Consider the following 16185-nt stretch of genomic DNA (forward strand, 5'->3'; position numbering starts at 1 on the left):
TTTCTTGGATTGGCCGGGTATTACCGGTCTTTCCTGCCAAAGTTCTCTGAAGTGGCCCGTCCTTTGACCATTCTTCTACAGAAGAATGTACCCTGGCGTTGGAGCAACCAGCAAGAAATGGCATTTCACCAGCTCAAAACCATGCTGGCAAATGAGGTGGTGGTTGCACTCCCTGATCTCAACCGACCGTTTGTGGTGGAGACCGATGCGAGCGGCACCGGCATCGCAGCAGTCCTCTTGCAGGACACGGAGGGACAACTGCGGCCAGTGTCATTTATTAGTCGATCTCTGAACGCAGCTGAAAGGAACTACACCGTGCAAGAATGGGAGTGTTTGGCCGTAGTCTGGGCCATTGACAAGTTCAGGCCGTATTTGGAACATACCAAGTTTGAGGTACACACCGACCACGCTTCTCTCAAGTGGATGTTCACCACCGAACAGACCTCAAGCAGGGTACGTCGATGGGTGCTACGCTTGCAAGGTTTCGATTGCCTCATCAGACACCGTCAAGGAGCAGCAAACATCCCATCTGATACCGTCACGGGACCGCCGTCGGAAGCACTGGACACCGAAACCGATGAGTGGTTCCCCATAGAGACGGTGGAGCCAGAACACCGACTTCGGTTCGAGGAAAATGCCACAGTGGAGGAGACGGACATATCACTGCTCCTCAATGCATCCCAGCTCGCTGATGAACAACAGAAAGATCCTGAAATCTCCGAGGTAATTCGCTACCTCCAAGACCGAACTCTGCCTACCGACGAAACAGAAGCACGTCGAATACAACATGTTTCTGATGATAGTGAAATCGATCATGACGGACAGCTACTTAAGGTTTCAGGGGAAAGAAAGCTCATCTGGATTCCAAAACAAATACGCCAAACGGTACTGCAGTTGTCACACGATAACCCTTTAAGCGGACACTTGGGGTACTTCAAGACTCTGAAGCGGGTCGCGGAGAGGTATTTTTGGATCGGTATGAGGTCTGACGTTTCCCGCTATGTGCGATCTTGCCCGTCCTGTCAGACTTTGAAGTCTCGTCGTCAAAAGCCGGGGGGACTAATGGACAGTACCTGGGCAGAGGAACCTATGGCACACCTGAGCGTAGATATAATTGGGCCATTACCTATATCAAAACGCCACCACAGATATCTTCTCGTGGTCATCGACAAGTTCACAAAGTTTATTGAACTATTTCATCTTCGAGCTCCGACCAGTAAAGCCATCCTGGAAAAAATGATTGACGTGTTTTGTCGACATGGCTTCCCAAAAAGCATATCCAGTGACAATGGAAGAGTCTTCGTTTCTCGGCTGTGGAAGAACGTCATGAAGCACCTCGGCATCAAAGACCGCCACACGGTACTGTACCGCCCTGCAGGGCAGATGGTAGAGCGGCATAACGCAACAGTGAAGCAGTGCCTCGTGGCATACTGCCATGACCATCGTGAGTGGGACCAACGTATCCCTGAAGTTTCATTCGCAATGAGAACTTGCGAAAGTGTGACCACAGGGTACACGCCAGCTTTTCTTAGCTATGGGCGCCAGCTCCGCAAACCATGGGAACAAAACCCCGGTCAACTTCCTACACCAGACAGCCGAGCTCCAGGCTTCGTGGCAGAGGTGACATCTAGGCTGCAAGACGCACACGAGTTTGGGCTAGAGAACCAGAGAAGAGCCCAAGAGCAGCAGCGCCGCTACTACGACAGAAATCGACGACAGTGTAACTTTAGGATCGGTGATCTAGTTCTCCGTGATCTGCACACTCTAAGCGATGCCAGCAAGGGCGTGGCGGCAAAATTGGCACCGAGACGCTCGGGGCCATTCGTGGTGGTGGGGAAAGTGGGGCTGAACGACTATCGCTTGAAGGACCGCAATACTGGACGACCAGCAGGACTGGCACATGCTGACCAGCTGCTGAAGTTTTGTGAAGACCGGCTGAACATTTAATCTAAGGGGGGAGGATTGTAAGGTATCGGCTTGGCCGACGAGACTCGTCGATCGTTGCCACGCACAGCCGAGCCACCGGGTTGAGGAGAAAGAAGTGGTAGCTCGGGGGCAGTTGGTGCTGGCGGTTGGAATGAGCGGGTGTCTTAGAGCAAGTGTTTAAGAGACGTTGAAACCTGACAATATATATGTCGCCATTTATAAACAATGACGACACCTTTCGAAAGTCTGCGATCTATAGTTTGCACTTTGGCGTCCCTGCTCATGTACTCATTAAATATTACACCGAAAAACTTCACATTTGCACAAAATATATATTTCGTCCTAAGAGAAAAAGCCGTTGAGTAAATGAACACACAATTTATGGATAGAAAAAGCATTTCATTTGTCTTATTTGTATTAATTAATAGACAGTTTGAGATTTTCTAGTAACTTATATTATTCATAAAGCTATTGGCCGCACATAAAACCTGGTGGCCAAATTCACCCGAAACGAATAAACTGGTGTCGTCTGTATAAATGATAAAACCTAGACTGTCGTCAATATGGACGGAGCTATTTATGTAGAAGTTTAACAGAAGGAGTCTAAGGAAACTTACCCACGGCACCACTGACGTGAGGTTCCTTAAGCAAGATTGCTGACTATCTATCACGACACACTGATGCCGAGTCTTTAAGAAAAATACTCTCGATCATCATTGAGGCTACTCCTTGCATTCCTCATGCATTTAATCTTAGAAGCAGATTTGAATGGTTTAGCTACTCGAAAGACTTTGAAAATCAATGAATACTATAAGGTAATTAATTTCTTTTCGACATTGTTTAAATTATATATTTTTCTTTTATTAGCAAGATTTACTTCAAGGTCATTTTCCTAAAACCAATTGGCAACTTTTTAGGACGAAGTTCTTTTCACCAAAGATGTAACATCTGGCGTGTATAAATTTCTGTGGCAATTTTGAAAACACTTTCAGCACAGGAAGGGGTCTGTAATTTAATTGGTTGTTTTTATGCTCAGACTTGAAATAACCGTAACCCTAATGCCATTCAACTCTTGTTTTTCGTTCTAACATACAAGGCAATTCCCGCAACTGAGTATATTGAGATATTTTGTCAACAAAAGCAGAAATCAATAATTTTGTGGATCTGGCTTACAGAATTCGATGCAAAGAGCCTGTAGAGCCACGGAATAAAAACTGTACGCGTCAAAAATATTAAATACTCCCTTTTGATATTTTATGACTGTCATCTGAAATATTCTCAGGAAACATTGCGATGGCTGTTGTTGTTCAGTTATTTTCGGACATTCGGAAGTCTTTGATGCCCAATAAATTTGTTATGCGCAAGATAAAAACGCAAGCTCACGGAGCTTTATTTGTATGTGATTGGTTTAGTCTGTGATACCATACTTGTAAAGGCAATTAGCGCTTTGACAATGCACTTTTGGTACTGATTGATTGGCACTGTCGGTGGCTGTGGTGAGACTTAAAGTGAAACGGAGTCCACAGGCCACCGTTGGCGGCAAGTGATACTTAGTCCGCCACACTTAGTCCCTGGTTGACAGTCGGCGCCAGTAGCTGGTTCCTCTTTAAAGCCTCTACCTCCTTATGTGTAATTACGGCATCACAAGTGAAAGATGACAGGTGAGGGCGCAAGGTAGCTGCTGCAAGGTCATAATTGTAGAATTACCTGAGACCGCGGTGATGACACAAAGCTACAGGAAGATGGAAGGAAGTCTCGAACACAGCTCAAATTTTATTGCAGAATCCATTTAAAGGGGCTGGGCGACAATTTTCAGACTTTGGCCAATTAACTGCGGTAATTATTCTGCGTCACCTATGGAACGAAAAGCAGAAAACCTATTTTCTTGCGAGCGCTAGTTCTAATAAAAAAAAAAAAAAAAAGAAGATGACACAAGTCGAAGGTCGAGGTGTCTCTCTACTCTCCACGTCCACTTTCGAGTGACGTACTCTGGGGGTTCACGTAGTTTCCCCTTCGGTCCTCTCTTCAGAGACCAGCCGCTTCCTCCGCGATTGTCGACTTTTAAATGATCAGCAGAGTCGAAGGTCGCGGCGAGCGATCGACACAGAAGACGGTTCACCACAGGGCTGACGGCGAGTGTAGCAGCGGAGGGGACAGGTTTTGTTGGCTTCTGCGTATCCCCCAGAGACGGTAGTCATTTTAGGTCTCGTAAACCCGACAGGCGGCTGCAGATAGGAAAAATTAGTTTCTTGCTTTGAAATTACGCTGCAGAATAGCATTTTTTGGTGGAAAGGTGACGCGTTTTCAGTCACTTGGGCTTGCATAAGCAATACAAAAATGCAAACTGCCAATTATTGCAACATTAAAATCATTGCACTGCCCCTCTAAGAATGGTTTGAACTAAAAAGGACAAAGGGGAAACCGAGGAAAAGGAGAAAAATTGGCAAATTATATACTCTCAGGGGTGAAACACACAGTACAAGCACCAAGTATATCTGTCAGTTTGAGGTCAAAAAGATGGTGAAGCTAGATTCTCGAAACGATACTTCACAGTCCGAACAACACATACAAAAGAGGCTACTGCAGAGTTGTGTATTTAAAAAAAATACGCAATTCCACAAAAACGTAAAATTTGGAAAAAAAAACAAAAAAAAAACACGCACAGTAAAACGACACAATTTTATTACAAAGATTCTCCCTCCCCCCCCCCCCTCCCCTTACACACAAGTTAGTGGTCAATAGATATTTTCTACACGGCTTCCAAACACAGGGACGACTTATCTACTGCGTTTCCATGGTTTCCTTTCACAATTGACTGTTTTAAGACATGTTCTTGTTCATTTTCGTCTGTTAAAATCACAGAAGACGTCAAATTTCACAACGGTACAGAATCGTTATTTTCTTGGGCGTGCTTTGAAACCTCCAAATACGGATCCTTATTGCTAATACACCGTCTATCTTCAGTCAAACGGTCATTGCCGCTGCGCTTGGTCTGACTAATATAGCACAAACGAAATTCGGATGCGATTTTTTAGACAATCTTTGAAACACGCGCGAAACTTTTTTTTGTCTTTTTTTTGAGGCAGCAATATTGGGCCGAAGTGAGCGCAGTCAATCTTTTTAAGGTATAGTCTAGGCTAAATGCCGTACGGGCCCAAATTCATCGGGATTTGAGGTTGCGAGGTACTCAAAGAAAAAACGGGAAGACAGCCTGCTTTTCCTGAACGAAACTTTTTTTAGCCTTTTTTTGTTTGAAGTAAACTATGTAGCAAATCTGGTTGGACAGAAGCTTTTGAGGGCATTTTACTTCTTTGAGACGGCTGAAGAGATTATGAATAGACTCCACTATAGCGGGAGCGCAGGATTTTTGGACGGCGTTACTTATCACATTGCGAACAAGACCAGATTTGGCAGTTTTTGAATGGCGGCTGGTGTGAAGGAAATGATTGGTTTTGCCGTCGCCTGCGTGGTTATGAGGTGACCTCTTTTGTATGTGTTTGTTCGGACTGTGAACTGTGGGCTTCACCATCTTTTGAGCTCAATCTGCCTGATACAGATCGTATTCGTACCGTGTGTTTTGACCTTGAGATTGTGCCATGGCGGGTTTTTTCCCTTTTCCCTTCTCTATGGCAATAAAATTTCAGCTTTGTTTGAGGCACCTTTTCTTCTTCCTGCCGTGTTTTCTGCCTTCACCGCAGCCTGGGTTAATTATACAATTATGAAACGTAACGTATCAAGAAATAGCAGAGCTTGCGATTGTGTCAAAATTTCAGAAAATAGGAATTGATAGAGTAAACGGCGCTATAAACCTTCTCCCTTGGGATTCATTTGAGTTGCCACAAGCGGATACTTAAGTTATAACTTAAGAGTATTAAAGATGCAAGGCCCTACACCGGACCATTAAAAACAGAAGCCAAGAAAAACTTATCATTAAACCCTGCATATAAAGACCTCGACTCTTAAAGAAGTTTAAACTTGTCATAATAATTCTGATCAATTCGAAGATCACAGCTGTATGTTGAGTGTGTAGTGCACCCGAAACCAGCCAAAGTTCCCCGCAACCAGCAGAGAAATTCATGACTCACGCACGACTCTCGTTAGACACATTCTGAGTTCACCGGGTTTTCTCAGAATCATCAAGGCAAGTTTAATTTTGTTTTTGACCCAACATATTATTCAGAAAACTAAAAGCCTAAACGTATTCTTTTTACCATTTTTTTTAAAAAGCCCGTTTGTATTGCATACCTTTTTTTACGAACCTGTAACTCTTTTGTAAACAATATATTTTGTTTTGTATGGCTAAACCTATATACCAATCCCAATTTTTTTTACAAATGTGTAGTTTTATATTTTTATTTTGTGTACATATGTTCAGTTATATGAACCTCTGCGTTATAAATATTAAACAAATATAAATCGAATATAGACGACCCAAAGAACGGTGAAAAATTCGTTATCGGTGCGGTGCACATTCCTAATAATAATCTTAAGTTTTACAATTTTCTTCAGAGTATAAATTTTATTCCGATGAGACGGATAAATCGTTAAACGAAGCAGATGAAGACGTCAGAGATTCCCTGGATTACGAGAGCTCATCAGAAGAAACGAACGATGCGTCATCATCGAAACTGAAGGGCCGTTTGAGATTATTTCGAACAGAAACATTGGTGGAAACAAATATGTCCTTAATTACTAACAAACGGTGCGAAGAACGACTTCCACAACTTGCCACAACTGTTCCAAATTACGTCCTATGCTCTAATGGGGGAACATGTTATGTAAGTATGAATTATTGTATCATTTCTTGAGAATAAAATTTATTTGGTCGGCAACTGCACGAAAAATAAATGACTCCTCGTACCATGAGACACGCGCATGCACTTGAAACTAAATTGATGTATGGCTTTTTTACACGAACAACTGTAAAAAAAATCCTTTACCTGCATTTTTGAATGTAAAAAAATTAAGAACCGGACTCAACTCGGAAATGCGACATATTGGTTCAGTTTCCCGCTGAAAGAAAGATTGTTAATGGTAACTTCGGATTAAAAAAGAGGCATAGGAACTTGAGGTAAAACTCTGGAAAACTGTATTGGACTGATACCTCCTCAAACAAGCTGAAAGCGCTATGGCAGTTCTCGTACTCTTATTAAGTACATGTTTTCCCAATTGGCAAGTTAACATTGTGACATTCCTGGCATGAGACTTCGAAAATGTTTGAAGTGTAAAGAAATCTAAAGAATTACACAGAGCTCATCTTGCGTTACAGCTGCTGACCAAAACGGTTGCAGTCCTTATTGAAGACTAGTAATAAACCATAAAATAAAAACGTCACATGAAAAAGAACAAGGAAAAACAAAACACAGTGAGAACATAACGCTAGTTGTGCGATAATGCATAATGTTAAAAGCAGGACGTTACTGCCATTAAATACTTGCAGGAAATGAACAACAAATAGGGGTTGACGTCCACCTAAGCTTAGTAATTATTAAAGCAAAAATTAACATCTTAAATGCCTGTAGCATTAGTTTTCGAATTAAATATATAAACGTGTTAGCAAAAAAACAAACAAAGAATCAGCGAACATGGCTTTATTTGATGGAGAAGACAGCCCAGAAAACACAGACTAAGAAGACGAACATTCACGAAAGGACAATGCTGAATGTTGTGTATGTTCCTCTTCGTAGTCTGTGTTCTCTGAGCTGTTTTCCCCATCATGTATAACGTCAACCAACTAGCCCAATTTACCGCCTTATTATTGTTTTACTTGTTCACAATTCTTAAATAAATTCAACAAACGCCCACAGTGCCATTTCTTTGAATATACAAATATTTGGCTTAGGTGGGCGTCGGCTCAGAAACAAATTTAATTTTTTTCTTGTTTCTTTTTATGAAGGTAATGTGATCACAAACTTTCGCGTTCTCTCGTCAGCACTAGCGTTGCATCGTCATGAAGTTTCAACTTTCGGCGATGCGTAGTTTATTTGCACAACCCCAAAACCGGGTGCCGCATTTCTCAATTGAACCCGGTAGAATAGTGATACGAGTCCTAAAAAGCGGGGGTGAGCGCCCTTAGCTGTCGATTGTGTCCTATGCATTTTGGCAAGAAGAGACCGAGCAGAAATTTACAACATGATCGATGCGAACGAAAATGATAAATGTAAGCAATGCTGTGCCTCTGAACTCAGCTTTCGTGAACGTTTCAGTGAAATATTCACGATCCGTTGTAGGAACCACTAGAGCTGGCCAAAACGTACATTTGTGAACGTCAAAACAACAAAAAAAAAAGAATGTATTTGTTTTTAAAAGCTTCAAATATAAAGCGTTATCAATAGAGACCCTTCCGTGTGCCTTTATGAAAGCGAACGAACATTTTCTGTACATCAGCTGATGGGGCAGAAGTAGATAGTGCATTATACATGTTATTTCATTTCGATACAAATATACTTTTCTTTAAAATAGAACGAGAGACGAACGAGTGTTGTCTTCCCCATTTATTATCAGGCTTGGCGGGCATCAGATAAGGGAAAAACCGTCACGGCAAGTTAGCTAATTCACCAAAATCTAATATTTCACTTTTAATTGTTTGTTTTATGGATGTTACAATCGCAGTATCTGCAGCAGGTAAAACAGGAGGCCACACACATTTAAAAGAAGTTGCGAAAAGATGATGGCTTGTCAGGCGTCGATTAATCTTCCCTTTCGCTTCCTTTTTTTTAATTTTTCTGTTGGGGGCGGGGGGGGGGGGGGGGGGGGAATGGAGATCCAGTGTTGAATGTGCGCGAAAAAATAACGCCACAAACGTCCACAATGCCGCTTATGAGAATGTGCGTGTTCATTTCAGTCACGTCATTACTAGTTCAGCAGCACATCCACGATGAATGCGCCGTCGATACAGTGCCGTAAGAGTGACATGACTGAAAAGACAGCGCAATTCTTGTAGGCGGCAATGCGAGTAGGGCTTCGGCGTTCTATAAAAGCTCAAGTTTAAAATCAAGCTCAAACAGATTTATAAATTTCTCAAACACCAGTTTTTTTTAATGCAATAAATTCGTAATGACACTAAGAGGTATTCCAGTAAAGATTGCAATCGTTACATGCTTTGTAAAACCGCGTCATATAATTTCGACCGATACTGGTTAATTAGCCGCCTTATTGTGCCGTTTATTTCATCCTATGTCCACACAGCTTGACAAGTTAAAGCTCAAGACAACAGCCGTGTAACTCTCACCTTTTTAAAAAAAAATGTGTTCAAGTAAAATGTAAACACCTGTGGGAGAAAACAGGGATTCACCAGAGTTCAGTCAGAGAAGCCACTGCAGGCATACTCACGTGCTTCCCCCTGCTTGGAGAGGTTGTCGGATAGTACTGGCAAAAAAGGATTCTGTTGTCTTTTTGAACCATTGGTAAAAACAGCAATGACTTGCGCTTTGGAATAGAATTGCCGTCCTTTTAGCCTCTCCTTAGGGTTCGAGAAAGTGAAAGTCACATGGTGACATGTCCGGAATGTAATCTGGATAGAGGAAACCTCCCACCCTATCTGAGCTAATGCATCCAGAGCAATGGTCGCAACATGATGACCATCGTTATTGTGTAAGAAAGCCATACCAGAAGAGAGACTGAAGCGTCTCTTATTCCCAATGGCTCTATGCAGCGTGCTCAACGGGCCCCTAAATGCAGCGTTTAGCACATACATTTTAAGGCGGGCACTTTGAATTTTTCCAGAAATAGCCCTTCATGATCAGGCTCACCTTTAATGGACACCAAATCGCACATACGATGTTGTCAATTGAGGCCACTATAAACCAGATTTGCGGAGAAGTTTAATGATTTCTCTCCTGTACGATTGTTTTAACCCATCGCGATAAGTTAAACCTCATCGGGCTCCTCGTTCGCCTGTGTGCGTGACGCGACATAAACAGGTTTCGTTTATTCGCGTCTTGAAAATAGTTTAATATACTTCTTCTTGACTTTTATAAAATGGTAGAGAGTACGTTCGGAAAGTTTTATAGTGGTATTGCCGTATACCCCAGAAGGCATGCTATCTCGATATCATCATTCATCTTAAAAAATATACAATTGATGTACAATCTTCTTCGCGTGCAGATTGCAAATTGGTGTCCCCGAGCGAAAATGTTGACCTAGGGTGGCAACCGTTTCTACTTCAGCAACAGTTTTTGGTGTTTTTTTTTTTTTTTCTCACCAGAACGTAGGGGCCAAAAACGTTTACATATATTGCAAAAAACAAATTGTTACGAAAAAGTGTAGGCAGTTAGTATGGCGTGAGACACCAATTTGCTGCCCTGAATCAGCTGAAGGAGTTTGTTCCGATGATATCTCCGCTTTATTTATACAAGTTTTCCGAAAATAGTTCAAAAATATTTTTTTTTTCAGGGAGACAGCGGAGGACCTTTGATGTACGAAAAAGAAGGACAATGGATTCTTGCTGCTATTCATAATATAGCCAATTGCTACAACACTTATTTTCCAATACTACATGTTAGGGTGTCACACTTTGTTGAAAGGTTTATTTTACCCGTCATGCAGGATTCAGAATCAACGAAACATAACTTATGTATTAAGGACGATGCTCGAAAGGAATGTGTAACTACATTATATAAATCTTACAACGTGCGATTAGATGATTGAGTAGTAGACGACGAAACTAATTAATTAAAACGTTAACAGGTTATTACATACTCTTGTCGTGTATCTTGAATTCACTTCTAATAATGAACTTTTTAAGCAAGCGCTTGGAAACGAATTGGCACTAGTGACAATTAACAGACTAAACGTCAAAGTTTACTCAAGGGTTTTTGTTGATATTGTTGGAACGTTATACATTGCCCTGTTATATATAAAATATGTATATGTATATGTATACCATACACACATGTGTATGGTATACATACACATGTGTGTATGCGAGCCTTAATATCCGCCATTGCCGTCACGGCGGTCTGGGTGGGTGTTGGTCCTAGCGCCTTTGGTTGCTGCAAAGTCGTCCGCCGGGGCCTTCGTCGTCCTAGACAGACTCCGCCAGCTTTGTCGACAGCCAGGAGACGATCGCCTTGTCACGACTGGTGGGCAGAATCCAATCGGCATCCGTCGCCGGACGGATCTCGTCTGAGAGTTCCTCCAGGTTCGTTTTCCGAAAGCGAGCGTTGCGCTTGCGCTGCCGGACAACAAGGGCAGCCGTCGCGGTCCTGCGGCACCGGCGACACGCCCCCTCGTGGGGGTCGTCGCTGAAGAACTTATGGCACAGCGCCGGGGAGAGGACAGTGTTGGTCACGAGGCGACGGACGAGGGTCTGAGTGCTCCTCGGTAGGTCATTCGGCATCGGAGGAACAGGACGCAACTGCTCGCCTGGGCTCGCGTTCCTCACGTAGGTGCCGCAGGGTTCTCCGCCTTCGCTGTTTAGCACTTTCCGTGACGGCAGACAGGTCGGCCCGCCGGCTGCCTCGCCGGCTGAGTTGCGGAATGCGTTCGGCGCGGATGCCATCTGGCGAACTGCTGCTCGCGCCTCGCTGTGGGCCCACTCGTTGCCGTCGATGCTCGCATGGGCAGGCAGCCAGGAAATAGCAGCTTGGATGTTGAGCTTGTTTCGAAGTTCTAGGAACGCGGCAAGCAAACTCGCCAACTATTCCCGTGTACCTTCAGGGGCTCCCGCACGCTCTTCTGCAAGTCTCGTGCGCGGGGTTCGAGTCGGTGAACAGTAGGAGGCTGTGTGTAATATCTGTTTGTGCAAAAGTTTGAAGAACCCACTGGGATGCTCGGAGGAGTGCCATGAGTTCCGCTTGCGTAGTGTCGACGTCTTCAGTGGTCGAAACTGCAGCCGCGTTCGGAATGCCATGGGTGGTGTCGACCCACGCGATCGCCTGAACGTGCTTGGGAGTTCTGTCCTCTCCGTCGCCGTCGTCGCCGTAGTCGACAGCAAGGTTTCCGCCATGTCAGTGTAGATGATGGCGTGCCTAGGCGGTGATTTCTGCTCGACGCTACGTGTGTGCGCTTTGGCATAGCGTTTGCGTCGCTCCGAGTTGCTCGGTCCAGGTCCCATGTTTAGGGGAAGGGGTTCTCCTTTTGTAAGCGTGACCGGGGCGGCCCACGGAAGAAGGGAGTGCGCGTCTGTCGGGCGGACGTCCAAACTAGGAGGCACGCGGAGCTCTTCCAATATGGAAAGCCCAGCTGTCAAGCTGCTGAGGCGGTCTCTCTGGGCGAGGAGCGCCCGTTCGGCGAGTTCCGACAGGAAGTTCATGCCGCCGTGTGCGTACAGCTTCCAGAGGGGCGTGTGCTTAGGCAGTCCGTTGACGATGCGGATGGCCTCGCGATTGAGTTTCTCGAGTTGTTCCGCCTGCCTGGGCGTGAGGACGTGATAGGTATAGCCGTAGAGGATACCGGATTCAAGCAGCGACGTGAAGAGCTGGCGCGATTCTCTCTTCCGTGTGCCCCATTGGAGTTGTGTGATTGTACGGATGAGACGGAGAAAGGATCTGCACGTCAAGGCGACTTTTGTCACCAACGTGGTACCTTTCCCATCTTGATCTATGTAGGCTCCCAGGATCCGAATGGAGGGTTCCAGCAGTATCCACTGGCCGGCCATGCTGAGGGCGATTTGGTTGCGGGCCGGTTCGGTCTTTCTGTGGGGCCCGTTGAGAACCACGCGCTCATGCGCACATTCCGAAGGAAGTCCTGTATGACGTCGAGGCCAAGCTGAATCGTGTGCTCCTGTTCGCCTGCCGATCCCGTCGTTACGCAGATGGTGACATCGTCGGCGTATACGGCGAAGCGCAGCGACGGAACCGCTTCAAGGAGGTGAAGAAGTCTTGCCCTGGCCAGGTTGAAGACGGTGGGCGGGAGGACCGCGCCCTGGAATACCTCGGTCCTGTTCGGTTGAGAGGGTCCGATGAAGTCACTGGCTTTGATCTTGTACGTCCGGTCGTTCAGGAAACTCTTAACGAATTTAGGAAGGTGGCCGCACACTCCGGCAAGCTCTGATCTCTGGGTGACCTCCTCGTGAGGGACGGTGTGACGGTGTTGAAGGCCTTGTGAACGTCCACCGCCACCATCGTTGTCGTTGCAGTTTCGAGTAGGCGTCAAGGACTTGGTGGCGCAACATAAGGAGAATCTCTTGCGTGCTGATCCCGTGGCGGAATCTCCGTTGATGTGGGTGTAGTGGGATTTCGTCTCAAGGTGCCGCAAGAGTCGCTCGAGGTCCATACGTTCAGTGAGTTTACGCAGGTTGCTGGTAAGAGAAATCGGCCCGAGGTTATTGAACCCATTCGCTGGCTTGCCCGGCTTTGGGATCGGTATCACCAGGGATTCGCGCCAGGAGCTCGGGAAGTTGACCGTCGTTCAAATCTCGTTGATCGCGTCAAGGAGAAGCTGGAGGTGGAGTTCATGGAGGTTGCGCAGCTCTGAATATGTTACCAGGTCTGGGCCATGTGCGCTCAGGGGCGGATCCAGACCTCCATTTTAGGGGGGGCGGTTCCTCGGTGTAAAACGGCGGGGGGGGGGGGGGGGAGTGTTTATATTTTTTGTGGAGTTATCGTTTTTACTAAACTCTGATAACATAATATAGATCTTGAGAGCTTTTGTATCGGTTTACCTGTCGGGGATGAACTCTTTGAATTAAAACCTTTCGGGTTACCACGCTAGAGGTATCTAGAAAATTGTGGTGGCACTTTCCTATCTGAACACCATAACGCAAGGAATTTTGTAGTAGGAAACGGGATTACTCCATTCGCGTGGCAGCGCGGTAGAAATAGAAAAAGAAGTTTAACTACTGGGGATGAATGTTTGGTGCTATAGCGGCTGCGACAATTGCAGACAGTGTAACTTGATGGCTCAGATATCCCCGGCGGGGCTACAAGTTTTGGGCTCCTTCTGCTTGAATATTTATATATTCTCGTTACACCCGCAGAGCATGTACGGAGAGCCAACCTTTGCCAACTCTACGGAGGAAGCTCATGCAGCTAATGACAATGCGAAAAACGTTTTAATCTAAAACTCGGCTGTTCTTTGAGATTAAGCTTGGCATAGTAGCTAGAACTTTATATCCAGTGCCAAAATGCAGAACGTGGTTTTAAAACATACTTTTCATTGTCGCCGGTTGCTTCAATGGAGCGAGTACGTTGCAAACAAGCGACAAAAATGGCCCGGCGGCTTCGACGCTGCTCGCAGCGTCAAAACACTGTTGACGCAGCGAGCGAAACGAACACTGCCAGGCAAGTTTGTCGGTTGTTCGCCGTATATTTGGAATATCCAGAGCGCAACACATGCGGCATTGCCAACCCAAACTCGTGTTTTCACGTGTTCTGGATGCAACTCGAGAGAACGAAAGCGAATAATTGTTGAATATTTTTGAAAGCATGTTGCAGTTCGGCAACTATACTTTTAAACTTAGACAATACCTTAAACCAGCAGTGGATCCTTCTAAATTATATTCAATTGCACTTCGTCTGGATATTTTCTGTATGAAAGGAACACTTACTTGTTTCTGGGCAGTTAGCTCATTCGTCAGGGTCGAGAGGACAGGTGCAGAGATATGATGGGGCAGAGCGGTTTTCCGGTCGGCGAATCTCAAATGGGCTAAAGGCCGATCACGACTGCAGCATGGATGTTTGGAAGTCGGTGTTCACTCGAACGGGCACAGGCACTGTTTATTTAATTTATGTATAGTCGCATCTTCGAAAGGGCTCGTTTTCCCCAAGTCCCTAGATAGGGAATTCAAAGCCGCAGTTGCAAAGCAGCAAGCCGCGCTTCTGTTCCGTTTGACACACACGTACTCGCTCCTGCAAAGCCGCGCGAAAGCTCTGCCGTCAATCCACAGAAGCCGCGTTTAACTCGAAAAGTAAAGACGGCGCCAAAGGGAGACAAGGGGTAGCGGTCGCCTTTCCTAAAATATGTCCCGCCACCCTAAATTGAAACGGCATTGTATACAAATAAATGCCTACGGCGTCGGCTTGAGGACCCCGTGTAAGCAGCCTCCAGCCTTTAGTGTGCTCGTACCGTTTATCTTTCTTTTATTGGCTTCCCGCCACGAGAAGTCGTACCGCAGGCAGTATGAAGCCCATTAGAGGAAACATCTCCCCCTTCTGGCGCTCGTCGGCTTCTTTCTGTATTCCGCGCTGCGGCGCTGATCCTCAGTGAGGGATGGAGGCGAGGACGAAAGCGGGCTTATGTTTAAGCCAAGGTCGTGGGGAAGTCCGGAACGTCTTCAGAAGTTCAGACCCAGACTACACTGTACCCAGAGCATTTGCTTCCTCTCTCAGTTGAGTAGAAAAGCAATTGGTAACCTGGTTGTACAAGCTGCATCCCCCCCCCCCCCCCCCCTGGAACGTCTCCTCCCTGTACGTCCCCTCCGCACATCCCTTGGCAATGAGCACACGCGCCAATAAGATACCTTCAGTGAGCCCGTGGGCGACAGCATCTGAAAGCAAGCCAAAAAAGACATGCCAAAAGACAAGCCCAGAACCACGAAGAAACCACCAAACGAAAAGTGATGAAAAGGCGGCCGCTAGAGAGGAAGGAAAACCCGTACCCTTGAGGAAGGCTGCTTGGCGTCTGCGTTCGGGAGCTTTCAGGGCACAAATTTTTCTCAGACAACCTCCAAAGAGAGAGAGGGAGACAGAGAGAGAGAGAGAGAAAGGGGAATAGATATGTTGAAGGCGTTTTCCCCCCGTGCTCGACGTGCTGGCCTTGTTTGGAAGTGTGCCTGCAGTCGAGGACCCTGATATTTGGTGCGCCTCCCCACTGTCTCTCCACTTCGAAACTCCTGGCGCCGTCCGAAGACGCACCGTGACCTTGACGGAGATAAGCCCCACTTCGGAAGCGCCCAGCAGGCGCGTCCACCCACCATTGTTTTAATCTGTTGTCCCTCGCGTAGATTCCTTACGTTTTTTCTTCGAGCTGACGAAGAACCCCGGGGGGGTTGCCTGGCGAGGCGTTTGGGGGGGGGGGGGGGGGGCGATCGCCCCCACCGCCCCCCCCCCCCCCCCCTTGGATCCGCCACTGGGTGCGCTGCGGGCGTTCGCCCTTGCTAAAGCTGCGTGAAGTTCGGCCATTTAAAATGGTTGTTCCATGTCGACCTGCTCCGTTGCTTGGAGATCCAATGCCTGAAAATCTCCGATCATTTGAGTCGGTGTCGTGGAATCTCGGGAGTATATGCTGGGATTCGGTGAAGCCGCAGGCTGCGGAAAGAACACAGCTCCTCCAGCCAAGAGCGCCAGCTGCTTCTCCGAGTTTCGCGTGCGTAGAGCT

At 46.2% G+C, this 16185-nt stretch overlaps 2 pseudogenes; both read left to right on the forward strand.

Moving 5' to 3' along the window:
• The window catches only part of LOC115323485, a 39181-nt pseudogene extending 28606 nt beyond the window's left edge, over window positions 1-10575 (forward strand).
• Window positions 10576-11712: 1137 nt separating this feature from the next.
• Window positions 11713-12299, forward strand: LOC120836677 (annotated as a pseudogene).
• The last annotated feature ends 3886 nt before the right edge of the window (window positions 12300-16185 follow it).

This window comes from Ixodes scapularis, unplaced genomic scaffold (assembly GCF_016920785.2).
Source record: "Ixodes scapularis isolate PalLabHiFi unplaced genomic scaffold, ASM1692078v2 PGA_scaffold1__304_contigs__length_218370807, whole genome shotgun sequence".
Classification (NCBI taxonomy): domain Eukaryota; kingdom Metazoa; phylum Arthropoda; class Arachnida; order Ixodida; family Ixodidae; genus Ixodes; species Ixodes scapularis.